Source organism: Rhinolophus hipposideros, assembly GCF_964194185.1.
Source record: "Rhinolophus hipposideros genome assembly, chromosome: X".
Lineage (NCBI taxonomy): Eukaryota > Metazoa > Chordata > Mammalia > Chiroptera > Rhinolophidae > Rhinolophus > Rhinolophus hipposideros.
In genome coordinates, this window is record NC_138046.1 from 85,436,768 (window position 1) to 85,459,093 (window position 22,326).

The 22,326-nt window shown below is 42.7% G+C and overlaps 1 protein-coding gene across 6 annotated transcripts in view; it reads right to left on the reverse strand.

Moving 5' to 3' along the window:
• Positions 1 to 22,326, reverse strand: part of LOC308494339 (uncharacterized protein) — a 42,217-nt gene that overhangs the window by 11,712 nt on the left and 8,179 nt on the right. For 4 of the 6 annotated variants that reach the window (XM_081042036.1, XM_081042037.1, XM_081042034.1 and 1 more), the window contains exons 2-4: positions 13,794 to 14,096; positions 13,520 to 13,690; positions 480 to 651 (exon numbers count right to left, since the gene is read on the reverse strand). The gene's annotated coding sequence lies outside the window, so the exon portion shown is untranslated. Of the gene's footprint in view, positions 1 to 479; positions 652 to 13,519; positions 13,691 to 13,793; positions 14,097 to 22,326 lie in introns of those variants that run through there. The other 2 variants (XM_081042035.1, XM_081042033.1) reach the window with 1 other exon arrangement.

Here is a 22,326-nt window from a genome sequence, read left to right on the forward strand (position 1 = left end):
GCCTCCGTCCCAGCTCTGCTCGCACAACGCGGACAGCAGTGCGCTTGCGCAGCAACTGCCACCTGCTGCACGGCGCATGCGCACCAACGAGCACGCGCACCAACGAGCATGCGCACTGACTTGGGGTCCTGCTTTGCAGGGTGAGGTTTTCCCCGCCTGGGCCACAGAGCCTCCAAAGCCCTGGGCCTACGGTCGTCGAAGACAGGAGCCGATCTGTCTTCTTCCTTCCCCGTGCTATCTTTCTAATGCTTCCAGAAACGTTGTGCACACACTGCCCCGGGTTACCGCTCGTGGACAATGCATGTCAAAAATATGTCCATGACAGAAACGGATACTAAGGATTTTAATATGTTTTCTACACATACGGGGATTCATCTGTTCCTCCTGTGCATCTGGATTATGTGTCAGGTAAACAATTAATTTACACACTGCCATAGATTACTTAGGTTTAACCATCTTGTGTTTACTTTTCTGCTCACCTTATTGCACATTTAAATCCCTGGACTGGTAACTGGTTTCCTGGGATTATACCTGTGGTCCTTCAGTCAGTGTGTGGTTCACAAATACCCTTTGGTAATGGTCCTAGGATCCAGTCTCAGCCCACTGGCACATGGTGTACAGCACTGGTGATTCTGCTTCTCACGTTACTTCCTAAAAACCAGCCAAACAACTTGATGAGCGAGATGATGTTATTACCTAACAGTCAGGTAGAGCAATACCTGGGCAGAACCTTAACACAGTCTGGAGGTGGCACAGCAAAAGACACACACACACACACACACACACACACACACACATACGTTAATATAATTATTTTTTTAAATTAAATTTTATTAGTGTGACAACTGTTAGCAAAGATACATACATTTCAGGTGTACAATTCTATAATACATCTTCTATATATCGCATGGTGTGTTCACCATCCAGAGCCAGTTCTCTTTCCATCACCATGTATTTCATTCCTTTCACCCTCATCTACCAGACACCTGTTCTCTTACCTCTGCTGACCACTAAACTATCATCTGTGACTATGAGTTTATGCTTCTTTGTTAGTCTTGTTCTTTTGTTCTTTTCAGTTTTATATACCACATATCAGTGAAATCATATAGTTCTCTACTTTTTATGTCTGACTTATTTCGTTTAGCATTATAATCTCAACATCCATCCATGTTGTCACAAATGGTCCTATTTCAACTTTTCTTATGGCAGAATAGTATTCCATTGTGCATACCTACCACAACTTCATCACCCATTCATCTATTGAAGAACATTTGGTTGTTTCCATGTCTTGGCCACCATAAATAAAGCTGCTATGAACAGTGGAGCACCTATGTGTTTATGGATAAATGTAATGGTGCTGGGAGAATTGGAAAGCAACCTGTAAAAGAATGAAACTGCACTGTCTGTTACCATGTACCAAACTTAAGTCAGAATTGATCAAATACTTAAACAGAAGACCTGAGATAATATACTGCATAGAAAAAAACATAGGTATTGAACATATAGACCTTCAGTTCAAAGAACATTTTATGAATTTGACTCCAAAGGGAAGGGAAGTAAGAGAAAATAAAAATGGGACTATATCAAACTAAAAAGCATCTGTATAGCAAAACAAACCATCGACAATAGAAAGAGGCAACCGATCGAATGGGAGAAGATATTTTGTAAACAACGCCACCAATGAGGGAACTCGTACAACTTAACAACAACCAAAAAAGAAACAATCCAAGGTCTCCATAAGGGGATAATATCCAAAATGTATAAAGAATTTATACAACAACAGAAAAACACAAAATGCAGTTAGAAAATGGTTAGAGGCCCTGAAGACATGTTTCCAAAAAACACGTGCAAAATGGTCAATAGACATATGAAAATATGCTCAACATCACTAATCATCAGTAATGCAAATAAAAAGTACGATGACATATCACCTCACCCCAGTTAGACTGGTTATCATCAATGAGACAAATAGTAACAAGTGTTGGAGAGGCTGTGGAGAAAACGAACCCTCATACACTGTTGGTGGGAATGCAGACTGGTAGAGCCACTATGGAAGGCAGTGTGGAGGTTCCTCAAAAAATTACGAATAGAATTACCATATGACCCAGCAATCCCTCTCCTGCGTATCTATGCAAAAGACATATTGTGGGGGAAGAGTGTGATTAGGTTTGGGTAAGAGCGGTGATCTAATGGTTTCCAGACACTGCAAGGCACAGGTTCCAAGACAAATTGTTCAAAAGATATAGGGGTTGATAAACGTCATTTGGTACTTTTTGATGAAGAGTTAATGTGTCTTTTAGGGAGTTGGTCTAATGAAGAATAAAGTTGTTTTCAACTTTTATCTCTTTAGGCGAGATATTACTCGATTTGAAAACTTATGTTGATGAAGCTAGTGGGAATAAAAACTCTTGTCAATTTACACAGAATCTCTGTGCATGTTTGTTTTCCACTGTTTTACATTGCTGATCAGTTTTGTCTGGGAAGTAGCACACGTAAGGGAAAGTCAGGAAGGGACAGAAATAAGAGAGTACTTTTTATACTATATATATAAAACTTTCTTTTACGTAAACTTAATGATAACACTCAAACAAATCCAGAACTCAGACATGTAACATGAAAAAAGAGGAAGCACCGGGAAAAATCATAGAATACCACCACACTAAAATAACAGACAGGAACAAAAGGCAATGAAACAATGTAGACTATAAAATAATGTAGACATTATTTTGTGTAAACACAAAATAAAAGTTAAAATGGAAATAGGAAATCCTCATATATCAATATAGTCACCCTAAATGTCAATGGAATGAACTCACCCATACAAAGGGACAGAGTAGCGGACTGATCAGAAAATGATCCCCAACCTTATGCTGCCTCCAAGAGACACATCTCAGCTACATAGACAGATACAGACTTAAAGTGACAGTGTGGAAAATGATACTCGAAGCAAATGGTCGCCAGAGAAAATCAGGAGTTGTCATACTTATATGAGACAAAACAGGCTTCAGGATAAAAAAGTAACAAGAACAAAGATGGACATTTCATAATGAGAAACGGGACAATACAAGAAGACATACTTGTCAATATGTATACCCTCAATTGGCGAAGAAGAAAATATACAACGCAACTCCTAGCAGAATGAAAGGGAGAAATCACAAAAGCACAACTATAGTAGGGGACCCAAGAACAGCATTGACAGGCTTAAAAAGATTATCCAAAGAGAAAATCGGTGAGGAAATTTCAGCCTTAATGACACATTAGACCAAATCAAAATAACGGACATTTACAGAGCACTTCATCCTAAAACACCAGGCAACACATTCTTTTCTAGTGTGTATGGAACATTTTCAACCGTGGACCGTATGCTGGGACATAAAACTAGCTTCACCAAATTTACGAAGTTTGAAATCATAACAAGCTGATGCTCTGATCACAAGGCTTTGAAATTGCATATCAACCGTGAAAAAAAAGCAGGAACAACCACAAATATGTGCAGATAAGTAACATGCTATTGAAGAATGACGGGGTCAAGGAAGAAATACAATGAGAGATCAAAAGATACATACAAACAAATGAGAATGAAAATACGTCCTATCAAAATTACTGGGATGCCGCGAAAGCAGTAAAAAGAGGGAAATGTATATCACTACAGGCATATCTCAAGAAACAAGAAACATCCCAATACGCAACCTAACATTGCACCTTAAGAAACTGCAAAAAGTAGAACAAACGAAACGCAAAGTCAGCGGAAGACATGGAATAATAAAAGTTAGAGCAGAACTAAGCTAAATAGAGAAAAAAGACAAGGGAAAGAATAAATGCAAGAAAAAGCTAGTCCGTTGAAAACCTCAACAACTTTGGAAAACCCTTGGTTAGATATAGTTACGCTAAGAAGAGAAAAGACACAAATAAACAAAATCAGAAATGAAAGAGGAGAGGTTAGCACAGGTACCACGGAAATACAAAGAATCATACAAGAATACCATGAAGGAATATATGCTACCAAATTGAATAACGTAGAAGAAATGGAAAGTTCTCAGAAACATGTAGCTTTCCTAGACTGAATCATGAAGAACTGGAAAATCTAAATAGAATGATCAACAGTAAGGAAATTGAATCACTCATCCAAAACCTTCCCAAAAGCAAAAGTCCAGGACTTGATGGCTTTACAAGGGAATTCTACCAAACATTCAAAGAGGATCTAACATCTGTCCTCCTCAGACACTTCCAAAAATTTGGGAAGAACAGGCAATACTTCCTAACTCATCTTATGAGGCCAACATTGCTCTGATACCAAAATCTGGTGAGCATAACAGAAAAAATGAAAACTATGAAACAATATGTCGGATGAATACTGATGAAAAAAGCATCATAAAATACTAGCAAATCGAATACAACAACACATTAAAAAGGTAATCCATCACGATGAAGTGGAGTTCATTCCCGGGGCACAAAGATGGTTCAGCATACCCAATTCGATCCATGTGATGTACTACATAAACAAAATACAGGATGAAACATATACACCTATATCAATAGATGCAGAAAAAGGATTTCACAAGATATTGTGATTCCCCAAAAATAAGACCTAGCCGGACAATCAGCTCTAAAGCGTCTTTTCGAGCCCAAATTAATGTAAGAGCCAGTCTTATTTTACTATAATATAAGACCGGGTCTTATTTTACTATAACATAAGACCCGGTCTTATATAATATAATAAGATATAAGACCGGATCTTATATTACTTTTTGGTCCAAAAGACGCGTTAGCGCTGATTGTCCTGCTAGCTCTTGTTTCGGGGAAACAGGGTACAACATCCATTATACATTAAAATACTTAAGAAAATGGCTATAGAAGGAAAATACCTTAACATAATAAAGGCCGTTTGTGACAAACCCTTAGCGAATTTCATAATTAAAAGTGAAAAGATGAAGCCTTTATTTCTACGTTCAGGAACAAGACACGGCTGAAGTCCTCGCCAGAGCAATCAGGCAAGGGAAACAAATAAAAGGCATGTACATTGGGAATGAAGAAGTTAAGTTGTCACTTTTTGCAGATGACAGGCTTCTTTATGTAGAAAACCCTAAAGATTGCACCAAACAGCTATTACAAACAGTAAATGAATACAATAAAGTTCCTGGCTACAATGTTAATGTACAAAAACCCATAGCTTTCCTACATACTAAGAACTAAATTTCAGAAAAATAAATGAAAAACAAATCAGTCTGCAATTGCAACAAAAAGAATAAACTACCTAGGAACAAACTTAACACATGATGTGAAGGACCTATACACTGGAAAGTATAAGACATTTCAAAAAAAAGTGAAGGAGACACAAAGAAAGGGAAAGACATTCTGTGTTCATGGATTCAAAGAATCAACCTAGTTAAAATGGCCATGTTACCCAAAGCAATGTACAGACTTAATGCAATCCCCCTCCAGTTCCAGGGGCATTTTTTTAAACAAATAAATGAAGAAATCTAAACGACGTCATCAAAAGGGAGGTGTGAGGTGAGCCTCCCTAAAGCTCCCCTGGAATTTACCACTAATCGGAAAACAATAACTCCACAAAGGACTCCCTGCACAGGAGACAGGCACGATGAAGTGGCCCACTACTGAATTTACCTAAAGGTGGGAGAATCGCGCGAGCGAGGGAGGAGGGAAGGGAGAAGTGCCGGGACACAGCCGCGCGGGCGCAGGACGCAGACCTAGCTCAGTGCTCCGAGCTCGCTGCATCCCACAGCTACCGCAGCTGCGGGAGAGGGAAGAACTTGGACTGCTAGGGCTCCGCTTATGGCCCAGAGGGCTGAGGGTCAGCATATAACACGGCTGAACGCAATGCTCACGGCACAGACCTCGGAGAAATGACTGAAGGAAGAAGGCTGAAAACGGAGGTTTAAGCCCTCACTGCGGAGCAGAGAATGGAAGCCTTAGGCACTGAAACTAGCTGCCTCCTCCCTACCCTCCCAGAGCTCTCCCTGCCCCCACCTGCCAGGTGCTAGAAGAGGAACAGCAGCAGGGTCATATCAAAAAAATAGAATATTTGCTGTTCTAAGAACTGTGAACCCCAGACATAGATTCGCAGCACAAATAGTTCCAGCAAAGGGTGGGAGCTGTGGAAGCAGGACCGGCTGTGGTGGTGGTTGCTGCCATTGCTCTGGGCCACTTCTCACAACTCACCCCACCCCTGGCCCAACCTATCAGGGCAAATCCCTGCAGGAGCAAACAGAACTGCGAAAACATACGAGCTCTGAATCTGGTGCAGAAAGAGCTTCGTAACTTCAAAAGCTCTCCGCATACCCACAGGGACACTATGCCCTGTGACCCAGGCGAACTATTAACAGAGGAGAAGCCCGTCTCCCAGGGAATCCCCCCATTGTGTGAGAAGCTGGAACAGTGCAGAGAAAACATAGCACTGCAGTGTGAGAGAGAAAAAAAAGGCTGCAGTTCGAGAGGAAACATTCTACCAACAAGTACTGGAAAACCAAAGAAAGACCTCTTCCTATCAACCTGTTTTAGAAACCACTCTTGTAGATGTCTAGGAAGAGAAATAATACACCAGTAATTGCCATGAATAACCAAGGCAACAAGACAGCTCACAAAGAAAGTGAAAAGTCTCCAGAAAAGGAACTTAAAGATATGGAAATATGTGACTTAAATGACAGAGAATTCAAGATTGCAGTTCTGAAAAAACTCAACGAGATGAAAGAAAACACAGAAAGGCAGTTTAATGAACTCTGAAACACAATCAAAAAACAACCTGATCACTTTACGAAAGAGCTTGATGTTTTAAAAAAGAACCAAATGGAATTTCTGGAGATTAAGAACTCAATAGAAGAAATTAAGAATGAAATAACCAGCTTAGGTAGTAGAGTTGACCAGATGGAGGAAAGAATCAGTGACATCGAAGATAGAAACCTGGAAATTACACAGATGGAAGAAGAAAAAGACTTGAGACTTAAAAGAAATGAAAAAACTCTACAAGAACATTCTGACTCCATCAGACAGAGCAATATAAGAATAATGGGCATACCAGAAGGAGAAGAAAGAGAGAAGGGACCAGAGAATATATTCAAAAAAACTGTCGATGAGAACTTCCCAAACTTGTGGACAAAACTGGATCCTTGAATCCAAGAAGCAAATAAAAGATCCAATTACCTCAATCCCAACAGACCTTCTCCAAGGCCCATTGTATTGAAGCTAACTAAAATCAACAACAAAGAAAGAATCCTAAAGGCAGCCAGGGAAAAGAAGACGGTAACTTACAAAGGAAAGTCCATTATTTTATCATCAGATTTTTCAGCAGAAACTCTACAAGCCACGAGGGAGTGGAATCAAATATTCAAAGTATTGAAGGAGAGAAGTTATGAGCCAAGAATAATATATCCAGCAAAGATATCCTTTAGATATGAAGGAGGAATAAAGACCTTTCCAGACATACAGAACATGAGGGAATTTTAGAATACACGACCTGCACTACAAGAAATAATAAAGGAGGCTATTCGACCACCATCAACAGGGACAATTTGTGGCAACAAAAACATAAAAAAGGGGAGAGTAAAGGCCTTACCTGGAATATGGGAATGGAGAAAGTAAGCGTGCTGCAGAAAATGGAATACTCTAAATATCAAATTTTCTTTTCTTTAAACTTAAGGGTAACTACTCAAAAAAAATCCTGAACTGCAATATACACTGTAATAAAAGAAGAAACACATGACAAAATAGAGACAACCAACTGAATGGGAGAAGGTATTTGCAAACAGTACCTCTGATAAGGGGCTAATATCCAAAATATACAAAGAACTCATGAAATTAAACAACAAAAAAGCAAACAACCCAATTGAAAAATGGGCAGACGACCTGAAGAGACATTTCTCCAAAGAAGACATACAAGTGGCAAATAGACATATGAAACAATGCTCAACATCACTAATCATCAGAGAAATGCAAATAAAAACCACAGTGAGATATCAGGTCACCCGAATCAGAATGGCTATCATCAACAAGACAAATAGTAATAAGCGTTGCAGAGGCTGTGGAGAAAAAGGAACCCTCATACACTGTTGGTGGGAATGCAGACTGGTGCAGTCGTTATGGAAGGCAGTGTGGTGGTTCCTCCAAAAATTATGAATAGAATTACCATACGACCCATCAATCCTTCTCCCGGGTATCTACACCAAAAATCTGAAAACATTTATGCATAAAGACACGTGTGCTCCACTGTTCATTGCAGCTTTGTTTACGGTGGCCAAGACACGGAAACAACCAAAATGTCCTTCGATAGATGAATGGATAAAGAAGTTGTGGTATATATACACACTGGAATAGTATACGTCGGTAAGAAAAGATGATATAGGAACATGGATGGATCTTGAGAGTATGATGCTAAGCAAAATAAGTCAGACAGAAAAAGCAGAGAACCCTATGATTTCACTGATATGTGATATATAAACCAAAACAACAAAAGAACAAGAGAAACAAATGAGAAACATGAACTCATAGACACAGACAATAATTTAGTGGTTACCAGAGGGTAAGGGGGTGGGGGATGGGAGACGAGGATAAGTGGGAACAAATATATGGTGATGGAAGGAGAACTGACTCTGGGTGGTGAACACACAATGGGATTTATAGATGATGTAATACAGAATTGTACACCTGAAATCTATGTAATTTTACTAACAATTGTCACCCCAATAAATTGAAAAAAGAAACGAATCATCAGATTTGTATGGAATCAAAAAGACCACGAACAGCCATAGCAATCCCCCAAAAAATGAACAAGCCTGGAGGTATCAGTCTCCCTGACTTCAGCGTGTACTACAAAGCGACAATGATCAAAACAGCATGGTATTGGCAAAAAAAAGACACACAGACCAATGGCAGAGAATTGGAAAGTCAAAAATAAACCCACATAAACATGGGCAGACAATTTTTGACAAATGAGCCAAAAACATACCATGCAGAAAAGAAAGCCTCTTCAAGAAGACATATGAAGAAATGCTCAACCTCACTAACCATCAGAGAAATGCAAATAAAAACCACAATGAGATACCACCTCACTCCAGTCAAAATGGCTATTATCAATAAATCAACAAACAACAAATGCTGGCGCGGATGTGGAGAAAAGGGAACGCTAGTGCACTGTTGGTGGGACTGCAGATTAGTGCAGCCACTATGGAAAACAGTATGGAGGTATCTCAGGAATCTGAAAATGGAACTACCCTATGATCCAGTAATTCCACTCCTAGGCATCTACCCGGAGAAATCCAAAACTCCAATTCAAAAATCTGTATGCACTCCTATGTTTATTGCAGCACTTTACACAATAGCCAAGATATGGAAACAACCGAAATGCCCATCGGTAGATGACTGGATTAAGAAGCTGTGGTACATTTATACAATGGAGTATTACGCAGCCATAAAGAAGAAAGAAATCTTATCATTTGCAGCAACATGGATGGATCTAGAGAACATTATGTTAAGTGAAATAAGTCAGAAAGAGAAAGACAAGTACCATATGATCTCACTTATATATGGAATCTAAAGAAAAGACTATGTGAATGAACTAATCACAGACAGTTTTGGGGACGCAGAGAAAAAACCGAGAGTGGTTAAATGGGTGTGTGGGAGGGGGTTGGGGATAAGGGGAAAGGTGAAGGGATTTGGAAGCAGCTGGTAACCACAAGATGGCCTCAGGGTTTTTTGAAAATTAATTTGGGGAAGGTATTCTATAATGTTGTAAAGATTTTGTTGGGTATCCGATGGACATGCGTCCTATTTGGGAGACCACCTCAGGGATACTGTGGATACCTGATCATGGCATTGTACACCAGAAGCTAAACATTAATGAATGCCAACTATAATTTTATATATATAATGTGATGGTTCAGTGTGAGGTCGGAGGGATAGTGGATGGGGGAGGGGGGTTCACAGTATGAGGGATATAAATGATGAACGACTAAGTATTACCTTGTTTTGTACACCTGAAACTAATAAATAAATTAATTAATTAATAAAAAAAAAGAAAAGAAAAGAAAGCCTCTTCAAGAAATGGTTCTCGGAAATTGGAAAGCCACGTACAAAGGAAGGAAACTAGACTGTAATCGGTCAGCATATACCAACACTCACTCAAAATGGATCCATGAGCTAAACATAAGACCTGAAATAATAAATTGCATAGAAGAAAGCATAGGTACTAAACTTATGAACCTTGGATTCAAAGAGGATTTTACGAATTTGACTTCAAAGGCAATGAAAGTCAAAGCTAAAATAAATCAATGGAAGTATAATGAACCAAAAAGGTTCTGCACACCAAAAGCACCATGAACAAAACAAAGAGGCAACTAATCATAAGGGAGAAGATATTTGGAAACCAGGCCTCTGAATTAGGGGCTAATATCCAAAATGTATACAAAACATGGACACCTCAACAACAAAAATGATACTATCCAATGAAAAAATGGACAGGGAAACTGAACAGGGACTTCTCCCAAGAAGACACATAAAGCCCAAGAAACATATGAAATAATGCTCAAATTCACCAGCTATTAGGGAAATGCAAATCAAAACCAAAAGGAGATACCACCTCACACCTGTGAGAATGGCTGTCATCAACAACACAAATAACAAGTTTTGTAAAGGCTGTGGAGAAAATCGAACCCTCATAGACTGTTGATGTGTATGGAAATTGGTACGGGCACTATGGAAAACACTGTGGAGGTTACTAAAAAAATAAGAATAGAATTACCATATGACGCAGCAATCCATCTCCTGGATATCTACCCCAAAAATATGAAAACATTTATGCATAAAGATAGGGGTATACGGACTCCGATGTTCATAGTAGCATTATTTTGGGTGGCCAAGACACAGAAACAACCAAAGTGTCCTTCAATAGATGAATGGATAAAGAAGATGTGGTATATATACACAATGGAATACTACTCTGCCATAAGAAAAGATGAAATACTGCCATTTGTGACAACAAGAATGGAACTTGAGATTATTATGGTAAGCGAAATAAGTCAGACAGAAAAAGTGGAGAACCTTATGACTTCACTCATATGAGGGATATAAAACTTAAAGTAACAAAATGTGAAAGAAAGGAAGAAAGAAAGAAGGAAGGAAGGAAGGAAGGAAGGAAGGAAGGAAGGAAGGAAGGAAGGAAGGAAGGATACAGAGAGAGGAGACAGACAGAGAGACAGACAGAGAGACTGAGAGAGTGAGAAAGAAAGAAAGAAAGAAAGAAAGAAAGAAAGAAAGAAAGAAAGAAAGAAAGAAAGAAAGAAAGAAAGAAAGGAAAAGAAAAGAAAGGGAAAGAAAGAAAGAAAACTTATAGACAGACAACAGTTTAAGAGTAATCAGAGGGTTCGGGGGGATGGGGATGGTAGAAGAGGGTAAAGGGGGTGAAATATATTGCGATGATAGAAGAACTCAGTCTGGGTGCTGAGCACACAATATCATATATGTATGTATTACATATGTACACTTGAAACCTATGCAACTTTACTCACAGTTGCCAACCCAATAAATTTAATTAAAAAATAAAAAACTAAAATAAATAAAAGACTTGTTATAAAAAAGAAATAACCTGAGATCACCAAACCCTTTTTTGTCTAGGGAACAGATGTAAAATTCTATGACTTTGTAGGCCACGGGTAGTAATCATGGTGTACAGCTCTTTTAGGAAAATGATGCCTTAAAAGATAAAAAGGATTCTTAGCTCAAAAGGATACAGAAACAAGCCAAGGGCAGGATTTAGCCAGCAAGCCACACATTTCTAGCCCGTGGGTTATATTTGAATCCAAGTAGTTGAATATGAGTTTTCAACTCGCAATCTTAATAATAGCAATGGAGTGTGCCACTTCTATGAATGCAAGTGACGATTGACTTCTGCAATTACAACAGGTACTCAAAGTGGTTACCATCAGTGTCCACATACTTCTGATTGCGGTGAACTACTGCTTCAGCACAGATAACATGTCTTGAAATGCGTATATATATATATTTGGCACCCCGGTATTATCCTGTCTATTCTATTCCTGTGGAGAACACTGACTGATACACATTATGGTAACGGAGAAGTTGTAGAGAACACACATTTTAAGAATCAGTTTTCACACTTTGTCCTTGTGTTTCTGGAACCGGCTGTCTAACTTGATCAGACTTCAAGAAAGTAATAGCTCTGATCTCAGTGGGAAAGAGAGCAGGGAGAGTCACTGGATTTTACAGAGATATGGAAACTATCTGCATTGGATAGGCTTAGTCAACCACTCTTGGGAAGTAAGGAACTAAATGATCCTGGATGTGATACTTGGGAACATTGTTGAAAAAGTAAGGAATATACAGACACCGGTTGGTTTCTTGTAATGTCCCGGGAGAAAGTGGTGAAACAACAAAGTCACTTCCTGGATTTCAATTCCCAGCTCAAGAGCCACCAAAAACCCAAGGTCTTCTAGCTGTGCCCTGAAGGAGAACCTCATATCCTGTATCCACAAGGCTGAAATCACTGAAAACCAAATGCAGACCCCTTTTGCAATTGGCTAATTTACAAAGCTTGCTGAAGTCCTAGCCAAGTAAGGTGTCTACTATTAAAGCCAGGACAACTAATGGGGAAAGAATGGGATCCTGTAAGTTGGGATGGGCAACTGTGGGAATGTCGCAGATGAAAGTGTGGATATTCAGCCCCTAAATTCTGATGAGTTCTTTGGCAGTGGAAGGAGTCTCCCCAGCCCCCCAGCAATGAGTCTTCTCTGCCCAGTAGTGGTTTCCAGAACCTCAGTAGGACAGGCCTTTCCACCTCTATCTGAGGGATTAACCCTGCACTGTCTGAGGAAATGGCGATGGCCCCTTGTGCTTTAGATGACATGCAATACAATGCTAAGCATTCTCAGATCTCTCCCCTATCATTATTTGTCTTTGCCTGTACCTCCATCAAAAGATGCTTCTCCCAGCAGGCCTCTGGAGGTGAGGTCAGAGTCGGACCCATGATGAGATGTGCTCACTCCTCTGAACGTGAAAGGGGCTGCCCAGAAGGCAAAAGTGCAGGAATTCTTGCGGACCAGAGAAACTCAGTGACCCAAACGAACTACAGAGGATGGTCTCATCATAAATTCTTAACTGGGAAGGGAAGATCCTGGTAGGTAGTGGCGTACAAGGCCTAGAGCTTCTTTAGCAAAAGGCTAATCTGTACCTCAAGCGAGCACCATCCCTTAGTCTTATGTATCTAGGAAAACATACCTGTCTAATGTCAGAGTCGTTTTCTTTACAGATCCTTCCCAGGAACGACAACAGGCACCAGGCCACAAAACCATGAAACTCCTCACCGTGATGATCTTGCCCAAATACCATCTCTGTTTACTGCTAATGACAAACGCTAAGGGTCTTGTACCCACCAATGTAAAGGAAGTATGTATCTCTCCATTGAACTTTCTGTCCAATCCCGGAATTTTCCCCGCTGTGTTTTCTCCCACCTCCCTCATTTTCCAGCAATGAATTTCACGTCACTTGTCCTCACCTTTTCTCCTTTGATTCTAAATATATAAAACAAAATGCAACACTGCCATTCTCCAGAGCATTTTCTCCATCTGTTGATAGCTTGCTTCTGTGCACATGCTCCGTTTGGTGCAAATAAATTCCAAGACATTCCGAGAAAAAATTCCATAGGAATGGATGTTCTTACATTGACCTAATGTAGAGGAAAGGATTCAAACGCAAAGGGGATTAGAATGTTAGAGTGGATTGCCATTTAACAGCTCCACATGCAAACTGGGAGGGCACAGAACACATACCTTTCACCAAGACGATGAGAAACACATGTGTGAGGAGGATCCCGGCATCCCTCCTGGAAGCCCAATGTGATAGCTCTTCACTGTCGTATAGAACTTACAGTTGCACCGCAGCCACTCAGGAGGAAAAGCTACATGAACTTGGATCCCATAGCGGCAGTATGTGGACGCTGAGGTAGCCAGGGCAGCACAGAATGGCCACAGGCCAGGTGGGTGCGGTTCCCCTAATGCACAGCAGTCACAGCCGCAATCGCAAGAGTCTGACTCCCACACACCGACCTTGTAGACGAGGTAACCGTGGTGATCCTAGGAGCGAAACACATAGAGGCCCACTAAGTTTTTCTGGGTCTATGTAAACAAAAAGTTCTAGATCAAATGAGCGAGTCTAATTCAACTCACGGAAACACAGACTCACGGCCCACATTTAATTCCCAGACGTGACCCACTTTACAGGTGCCGAACCTCTTAAATGTAAAGGAGGCCGGGCTCCCTTGTGGAATTATCCTGGGACACTAGTGGAAACTTATGCTGTACGTCTTTCTTCCAACTTTCCCGGAGGAGAACTTTTACCATGGAACTCGACTTCGGTGGACAGGAATTCATCAGGATGAAATCCTAAATGTAGTAAGCAATTTTATACAGGTTCCCATAAGGCATGTCCCCTTTGCCTGAGGCAGTTATTTCGTGAGCCAGCTGTAAGGATGAATTCCTTGCTGGGAATGCTTGCATTGAACAAACCACTGAGTTCCTAAGGTGTGGGCAGGAAGACCAAGGTAAGGGAAGGAGAGGCGGGCTATCAGTCCATTGTGGCAAACTGGGAGTAAGCTGGAAATTAGAACCCAAGTCCATAGCCGGGAGATACCCTGATGGAAGAGTCACATTCTCTGTGTTGTGTCCTTCCCCATCTTGCAGCTTCTGACAGGAATCCTACCAGGAAGGCAGCTAGCCGATATCACAAATATAGGGCCGATGCTCAGCTCCATGTTAGGTTCTCCCATCAGAGAACAAGCACCTTTCCCTGGGCAAGTGACTTCGACAAAGCAGCAGATGTGATGTTTCCCTAGTTGATGGGCTCACGGAGGGGTGTCTTACATCTGGAAAGGTCCCAGAGTTCCACTTCTCTTCACTGAGCCTCCTTGCAGGTCAGCACAGCTCCTGCCGAGGACAACACAGCCCAGCGCAGCAACATCAGGTTTCAGCACAGAGTCAGGCGGGCCATTTAGGATCTGTGCATTTCCCATTCCAAAGAAGCCACAGGCTTTGTTTGCAGCAGCAACACAAGAGCTGCAAGGCCACACAGCACTTTCCCACGTCCAAGGGACAAGCCAGGCTATCTGAAGCCTCGTTTATCGTGTGGGTCTTAGAGCCCACATGGCCCAGTCAAAAATACACACATACGCCCGACATCATCAGATATCTGATGGACCACGTATCTAATTTCACAAGCGTTACCTAGAAACTGAAAACTGCTTCAAGAACCGAAATGTATATCTCCATTTACACACTGCCTTTTTTTCTTGTCTCCCTTATTCCACAGTCAACCATGTGAGCAAAAACATGAGACATACAAACATATTACCATTTTAACATTCAGAGTTTATATTCCCATCTGCTCACCAGAGTCAAACAGCAAGGGAGGTGGATCCCATTCATACCTTTATTTTGTCGTTTCCCTGATGGGGACGATCCCTCTAGCATTTGTTAAATTAGAAGTGTGTACCATTTGACAACAATTTTGCCATACATCCAGATGCCATAGCCATGAAACAAAAAAGCCATTTGAAAATGCCTTTGTTTGGTGTTATCGCAATTCCAGGGTTAACAGCATGACTTCCTTTTGAGATCCGGAAAGGAATGCCAGTAGCAGACTTCAATAGCAGCAACAAAAGTGAAGAAGAGCCTTGGAAGGTGTTTTCTTTTTCTCCCTGGTGTTGTCTGTGGCTTTTCTCCAGCCCAGGAATTGATTTCATTTTCCCTCCCACTTGGAGGAGATAGAAACTCGCAATGTGAACATATGTTGCCCACCGAAATCTTACCTTTTTCAATCCTAAGGCCTTTTTCCATCCTGCCTAGAGAAGAGAACACAAACCAAAGTCATCAAGTCCCAGTGCTTTTCTCTCCCGTCCCACTGTCCAGTGTGGTGAAAGGAGCCAAGGACAAAAGTGATCTCAGTGTCCCACTGGTGAGTCTGTTATTTGCAATTTCCGTAAGTGACATACACTGAGCAAATGGTCTCAGGACAAGATAAAACAGTTTTGCTCTGAAAATCAACCGGTAATGAGCCAGTATCAGGAAAACCGCAGGCCCAAAGGGGGTCCATGTTCACCCCTCTGTTGGGGAAGCTGCCTGCAAAAGGGACAGGAGCCAAGAGGAGTGATGAGTGCAGGAGCAGTCCCTGAGCAGGGGGAAGGCATGGGACCCTGAGCACAGGTGAGGGCTGGCTGGAGTCAGGAGCAGGTATGCTCAGGGGCAGCAGGGCATGCCAGGGGAGAAGCACCTCGACTGGATTTGAGAAGCTCAGGGAACTCCCCCCTCATCGCTTCTGTGCTCTGCACGAATTATTAGGAGAGGTCACTGGGATGGAAGCCGGGTCCCTGTGAGTAAGGCAGAGGTGTAGGAAGGTGACAGGGAAAGTAAGAAGCAGTGCTCTCCTGGTCATGGATTGAAGATGAACCCTTCAGTAAGAAGTCGGGTTTTCTCATCAAAGCTCAGGTACTGTCATGTAGGGTGTCATGCAGGATCTCAGCTCCTGCTCCTCAGCTAAGAACGCAGGACATGGTGAGGCTAAAAAGTAACACCCATGAAGCCATAGATAGGGGTCTTACACTCTATGTTCCAAGGCGGCTGGGTTGTAGACACAGGAAGCAGGAGCCACATCATTTGCAACCTACTGTCCGCTTATCTGTCAACCAAACTCCCTTGCTGGCTGCAATCCGCAGTGCTAACTGCAATCCGCTTCTAGCTCAGCCACCATCTTCTTGCCCCCATTTTCTGCTAATGTAGCCAAGGCAGTTATATTGGTGGCCAAGGGCTCACTGGTTACAGCTGCCTGCCAACGAGTCACAGCTGATGGCCATCCAGTCACAGTCGATGGCCCTTTTCTACCCGAGTGAGCACCTTTCCACGTGGGGCCCAGAGCCTGGAAACTGCACTCCTGCCTCTGTCCCCACACCAGTGCTTGTCCATGAGCACCGGGATGCCGGGATGGTCGGTTGCCCAGGAGAAAATCCCTAAGGAGACACTCCAGGGTTGATCCAATCAGGCTCCTGGGCCATGAGGCCCTGGGGAGGGTTCCCTGGACTGAGGACTGACAGGAGGCAAGTGAGTGTGTCACCAGTAGTGGGAGATCACAGGCAGGTGGAGGTAGGGGGAGGGGTGATGGGGAACAAGGTCTGGGAGGATAGGAGGAAGAGCCAGGGTTGGCACTGTCCCTCAGTTGTAAGGGAGGGGCAGGCGGAGCAACTGGGTAACAAGTGACCCTGTCCCTCAACTGAAAGTTTGCCACAGGGACTGGAAGGAAAGTTCTACCAGATGTGGGATCCCAGACTGACACCAACCTAACAGGTCAGTGTGCAGGCCCAGAACCCATCAATGACACCACAGCTCCAGCCCTGTTGGGGCAGGAGTCCTGTGTATAAGAATGTGACAAGCTGTTCCTATGGTTTCAAGGGCGGGACTTAGGAAGAGGCCAGTTGGTTTTGGGGCCCAGAAGAGGTTTGCTTTATCTGGCCTTTATTGGCATGAAGTCTTTACACAGCTTCTGTGGTGTTTTTCCTGGAATACTAGAGACAAAGAAGGAGTTTATGTCAGGAATGTGCACGCTCAGTTTCTCTGGACATTAGATGGCACTGTGGCACCTTATAACTTGTCCCTGCCCCGCCCTTCGTGTTTGAAAAAAACCACTCTGCCTCTCCTCTGCAATAAATGGCTGCTTCTCTGTAAGTCCCCCTGTGCCTGGCACAATGGTGGGAAAAAGGCTCCCTTCAGTAGCATCCTTACTGGAAACCCAGTGTCCAGGATCCATAGAATCTTGTGTTTCTGCTGATCAGAACGTCTTGTCACCAGCTTTCCTCCATTTGTTTTCGGTTTTTATCCATGTATTCTCCACGTACCCTAGTCACTTCAAGCTCCCTGAGAATATTTGGAGGCCTCACAACTATAACAAAGCAATCACAGTCCCATCCCCCCAGGATGACCATTATTGACTTGGGAAGAATTTCGTTACTGGTTTTCTGAAGTATAAAGGTGCACAGTAAACACTATGAGATTCATATGGCATAGTGACTTCACCAGATTTTATGAAACTCAGAGCATCAGTTAGCTGTTCAAAACATCATTTGAAAACGCTTGAAAATGTTTGATTCATTTCTCTTGCTGAAAGTAGAAGTAGTAAAAAGAGTGAAAATATTGTATTTCGTAACCTGACATTGACAGCAGAAAGAACCCAATTCCTTTCTCAAAGTGAAATAGCATCTTGCAACCTTCCCAAGTTCAGCAGCTACATTTTTGCCCGTCTGTTTCTTTGCTTAGAGTTCTATTTTCATTGTATGAAATGCATTTGTTTAGTCTGTCCTCTAGCATGCTTACCTTATGTTCCCTGTGGTGAGGGCCAACTGTCCCCTTCATCCTGCCCAGGGGCAGGGAGATTAGAGAACCCACTCAGAAGAGAAGTCATACATTCACTCCTAATTTTGCTGTCAGGCGATAAAAGAAATTCTTCGATTTGCAGTCATTTGGGAAGGCAGAGAACAGATGACAGAAAAATTGAGAAATCCTCCACCACCCAATCACTTTCACCTCGTTTTGCATATCAGCTTCAAGTTTACATCCTTGTAATAGTGCAGTATGCAGTAAGGAACTCTGGAGTCTCAGTGGTTGACGTTAGGTAATTCATTTATCTTCTGGAAATTCCACTTTCTCTATCATCCACACATGCACCTTCCACATTTGCTCCTTTGTGTTTCAAACATAAAAAAGAACGCCAGGACTATCGTCTTGCGTAAATCCATGACCACGTTTTAGATAATGTGTCTTGCCTGGATTCCTACACGTGGATACACTTGCCACTTTCCCTTAACTTGGAACCCAGGCCAGTGCCTGTGTCATTGTATCCAGACAGTACTGACAGTGCTTTAAGTGCCTGCTAGGTGACAGGTGAAAACTATGTCCCTACTCTTTCAAAAAGGCTTTTAACAATCATTTCATGGATTCAATATCCATGTCTTTATTTAAATACAGTGCATTTAATTTGTACCTTCCTCATGAAGAACAGAATACTGGAAATTCATATAAAGAGATTTAATTAACTTTAAAATGAGTACCTGAGAAAATGAGAAAACGAGACATGAGAATTTTCATAGACTATGAAGTTTCATGCACGTGAAGTTAATTCGCTAAGTCCATGTCTCCTCTGCTTGTTTTCTTTTCATTCTGATACCTACACCCCTTACCAAGGGCATCCATCATGTCCAAGCAAGAACTGCCCACTGGCCTGTGGAAACACATGATCCAGGCTACGGTCAGGGACAGGAGACCAAGAACACACGGCTCCTTCTCCCCACTACTTGACTCAATTCCTGGACCTTGTACATCCCTCTTCCTTCCTCTCTGAAAAGAATGGGGTGATAATGAGCGGAGTTCATCATCTTATAGCAGAGGTTGTAAATTAATTAAAACAGGCCCCAGTTTTCCTTGCTTCAACCCTTGTCTCCCTGAATTTTTTTCTTACTTCTCTTCCATTGTGTACCTGTGTTGGCACCTCCTCTTACCCTCTAATCGGAACAAGCAACAAGACGCACAAAAACAGCTCTCAAGCAACTTTTCTCCCATCCAAGTACTAACCAGGCCCGACCCTGCTTAGCTTCCGAGATCAGACGAGATCGGGCGCGTTCAGGGTGGTATGGCCGTAGACTCAAGCAACTTTTCTGAAGGCTGCTGGAATGAGATTTGCAGCAAGGGTCGGACAAGCAGCAGAACCAATTCCCAGCCTCTCCAACCACACATTAGCAGCTGTTACAGAAACTGTAACCTGGGAACAGCAGTCATGGACCTCTCTTCTCCTTTCCCTGCACAGGGAACTCTGCTCTCATTTCCGTCTACATGGGATTCTCATGTCCTTTCCGTAGCCCTGGACCTTCCTTCTACACTCCCTGTACAGTCTCCAGTTCTGCTTCAGCTCAGAGTGGTCCCTGGTCTGAAGGTGACACACATCAGCTGGATGAAGCCTTTAACCTCCATTTGAATCACTTGACCTGGATTCTTTTATCCCCAGGTGCTACCACTGGTTTGACCCCAATTTCCCAGCAGCAACAGGACAGAGTTCCACAGGGTCACTTGCATAAACGAAAGTCACCACTGGTCAATAGGAAGCATTTTCTCAGGCTTCTACCAGTGTTCCCAATAGTGAGACTGCAGGGAAACGTGTGCCCTGAGTCATCATAGGGTTCAGGTTCTACAGACACCTGTGGCAGGGACCTAAGTCGCAGAATCTTCTCATCTGATAATGGACATAATTATACTAACCTACCAGATAAGGTTTCTCTCATGAATGAGACCACAGTACGTACAGAGGGCTTAGTGCACTGCCTGACACATAGTATATACGCAAACGTCTTCGCCACATGATTTTGTAACAGGTCGGATCACCAGCTCTGGAATCCTAACTTCCGGGGGAGTAAAGCGTTTCCCTACGTCCTTAAATTTGAAACAATGGGTGTCTGTGTCAGAATAACGCAACAAAAGATGCCATTAGTTAGCAAATATGGCAATTATGATTTCCCATTTGGAAAAGATCCTTCATGAAAAGCTCCCTAAACTGAAATAAAGGCTGCAATCCGTCTCGGTTTTGGTCTTTGATGCTGCTGCAGTCCATGCACTTATTAATTCAGGGTAATGTCTAGTGTATGAAGACGATATCAAAAATATATTAGCTTTAAAGAGATATGTTTCTCTTTGTGATAATCTTTCCATTACAACTAGGGCATGTATAGGTGCTCACCGCATAGGGGATCTAAGCTCTGGGTCACAATTAGCGTCTGTCCCCTAAGGATGGGCCAGTTCATGTTTATAATTTCCCCCTTCTCCATTCTTCCTTTCGTGTCTGGGGCACTGGCATCAGCGGGAATATTACGGTATGTAGACCACGGATATTGAACACTCCAGAAGAGGAAAGCTAACGCTTCCTAGAACGAATTCCACCACATGCAGAAAAAGCAGAGTTTTGACTGGGAGCAGGGGCCCTATCACCACCCCTTCCCTGGTTGGGACTCCATGTTCAACTAATAGCGCAGTGCAAGTGCCCTTCTTAAAATGGAACAAACAGCAGCTCAGAAAGCAAAGCAGCGCAGAGAGCAAAAACGGGAAGGCTGGTAGCCCAGGAACTGGAAGGGAGTTCTCCTGAGCCCTGGCGCAAGGCCCTCCAGGAGACCGGAGTGGAAGAAAATACTAGGGAAGAACTGGGTGTCCCATAAGCTGGCATTTTTATTGTAAAGAAGTCACGATCAATGTGTTCAAACGTTTTGTGGTCAGTACTGTTTAAATTGAAACTTATTTGTAAGGAACCTGGGACTGTAGTTATGTGAGGCTTGAGAGAAATGAACGTAAGAAGTCTTAAGTGACTTAGTGAGAAAGACCACTGCGTTCAGATCAGGCTGGCTTCATACACGCTGCTGGCACCTGCCTTGTTCCCAATCCAATAGCAGGGCCGGCTATGGGCCCCTAAGGTCATGTTCAGTGTATTCTTTATACCCACATTTACGAAAGCTTTCTACATTTTACAACACCTCACAGTTACTTTTCTGTACAATGACGTTAAATATGAAAACGATTTTCAAACACGAAAACTGACTTGAAACCCCAAGGAGGGAGAGGTCATGATGCAAAAATGAACGATTAAGTATACTGAAAATGCAGGCCTTTTGAAGAAAAATCTCTAAGGACATTTAGCGCAAAACACTAATAATGGCCTTGGCGGGGTGACAGGACTGTGGTTTGGGTCAGTCCTCAGTACATTCATCTGTCCTCCAAATTTTCTACCCTGACATGTGAGGGCGTTTCATCACTGAAGAAACTCTGGATACAGGCCCAGCCAAGGCCAAACCAGGTGGGGCAAGACAGTGACCAGCGCATTCAGAGAAACGGAAACACAAGTCCCTGAGGAACCCAAGCAGCCCAGTAGAAGAAGAGCTAATTTTGAAGGCAAATGGGTTTTTGTTCCCAGGCACAACCTTTTCAAAACAGATGCACTCAAAGGGAGCCCAACAAACAGTAAGTTCCAGTGCAGCGCGCAGGCGCAGAAGGAAAAAACCGTTTTGCAGTGAAGACACTGCCGAGTTTTTTCAAACGAGAAGGGCGGGGGAGAGGGGAGACGGCGGCTGCGCGTCACCACACTGCCCCCTGCTGCCCACAGAAACCGAATGGTTCACAGGCAAGTCAAAAGCCGCTCTCTCTTAGGAGGTTTGCAAGGAGACCTCGGCGGAGCAAGAGAAGCGCGCGGATCCTGAAGAGCAGCGGACACTGCGACCACCCGAGTAGCGCC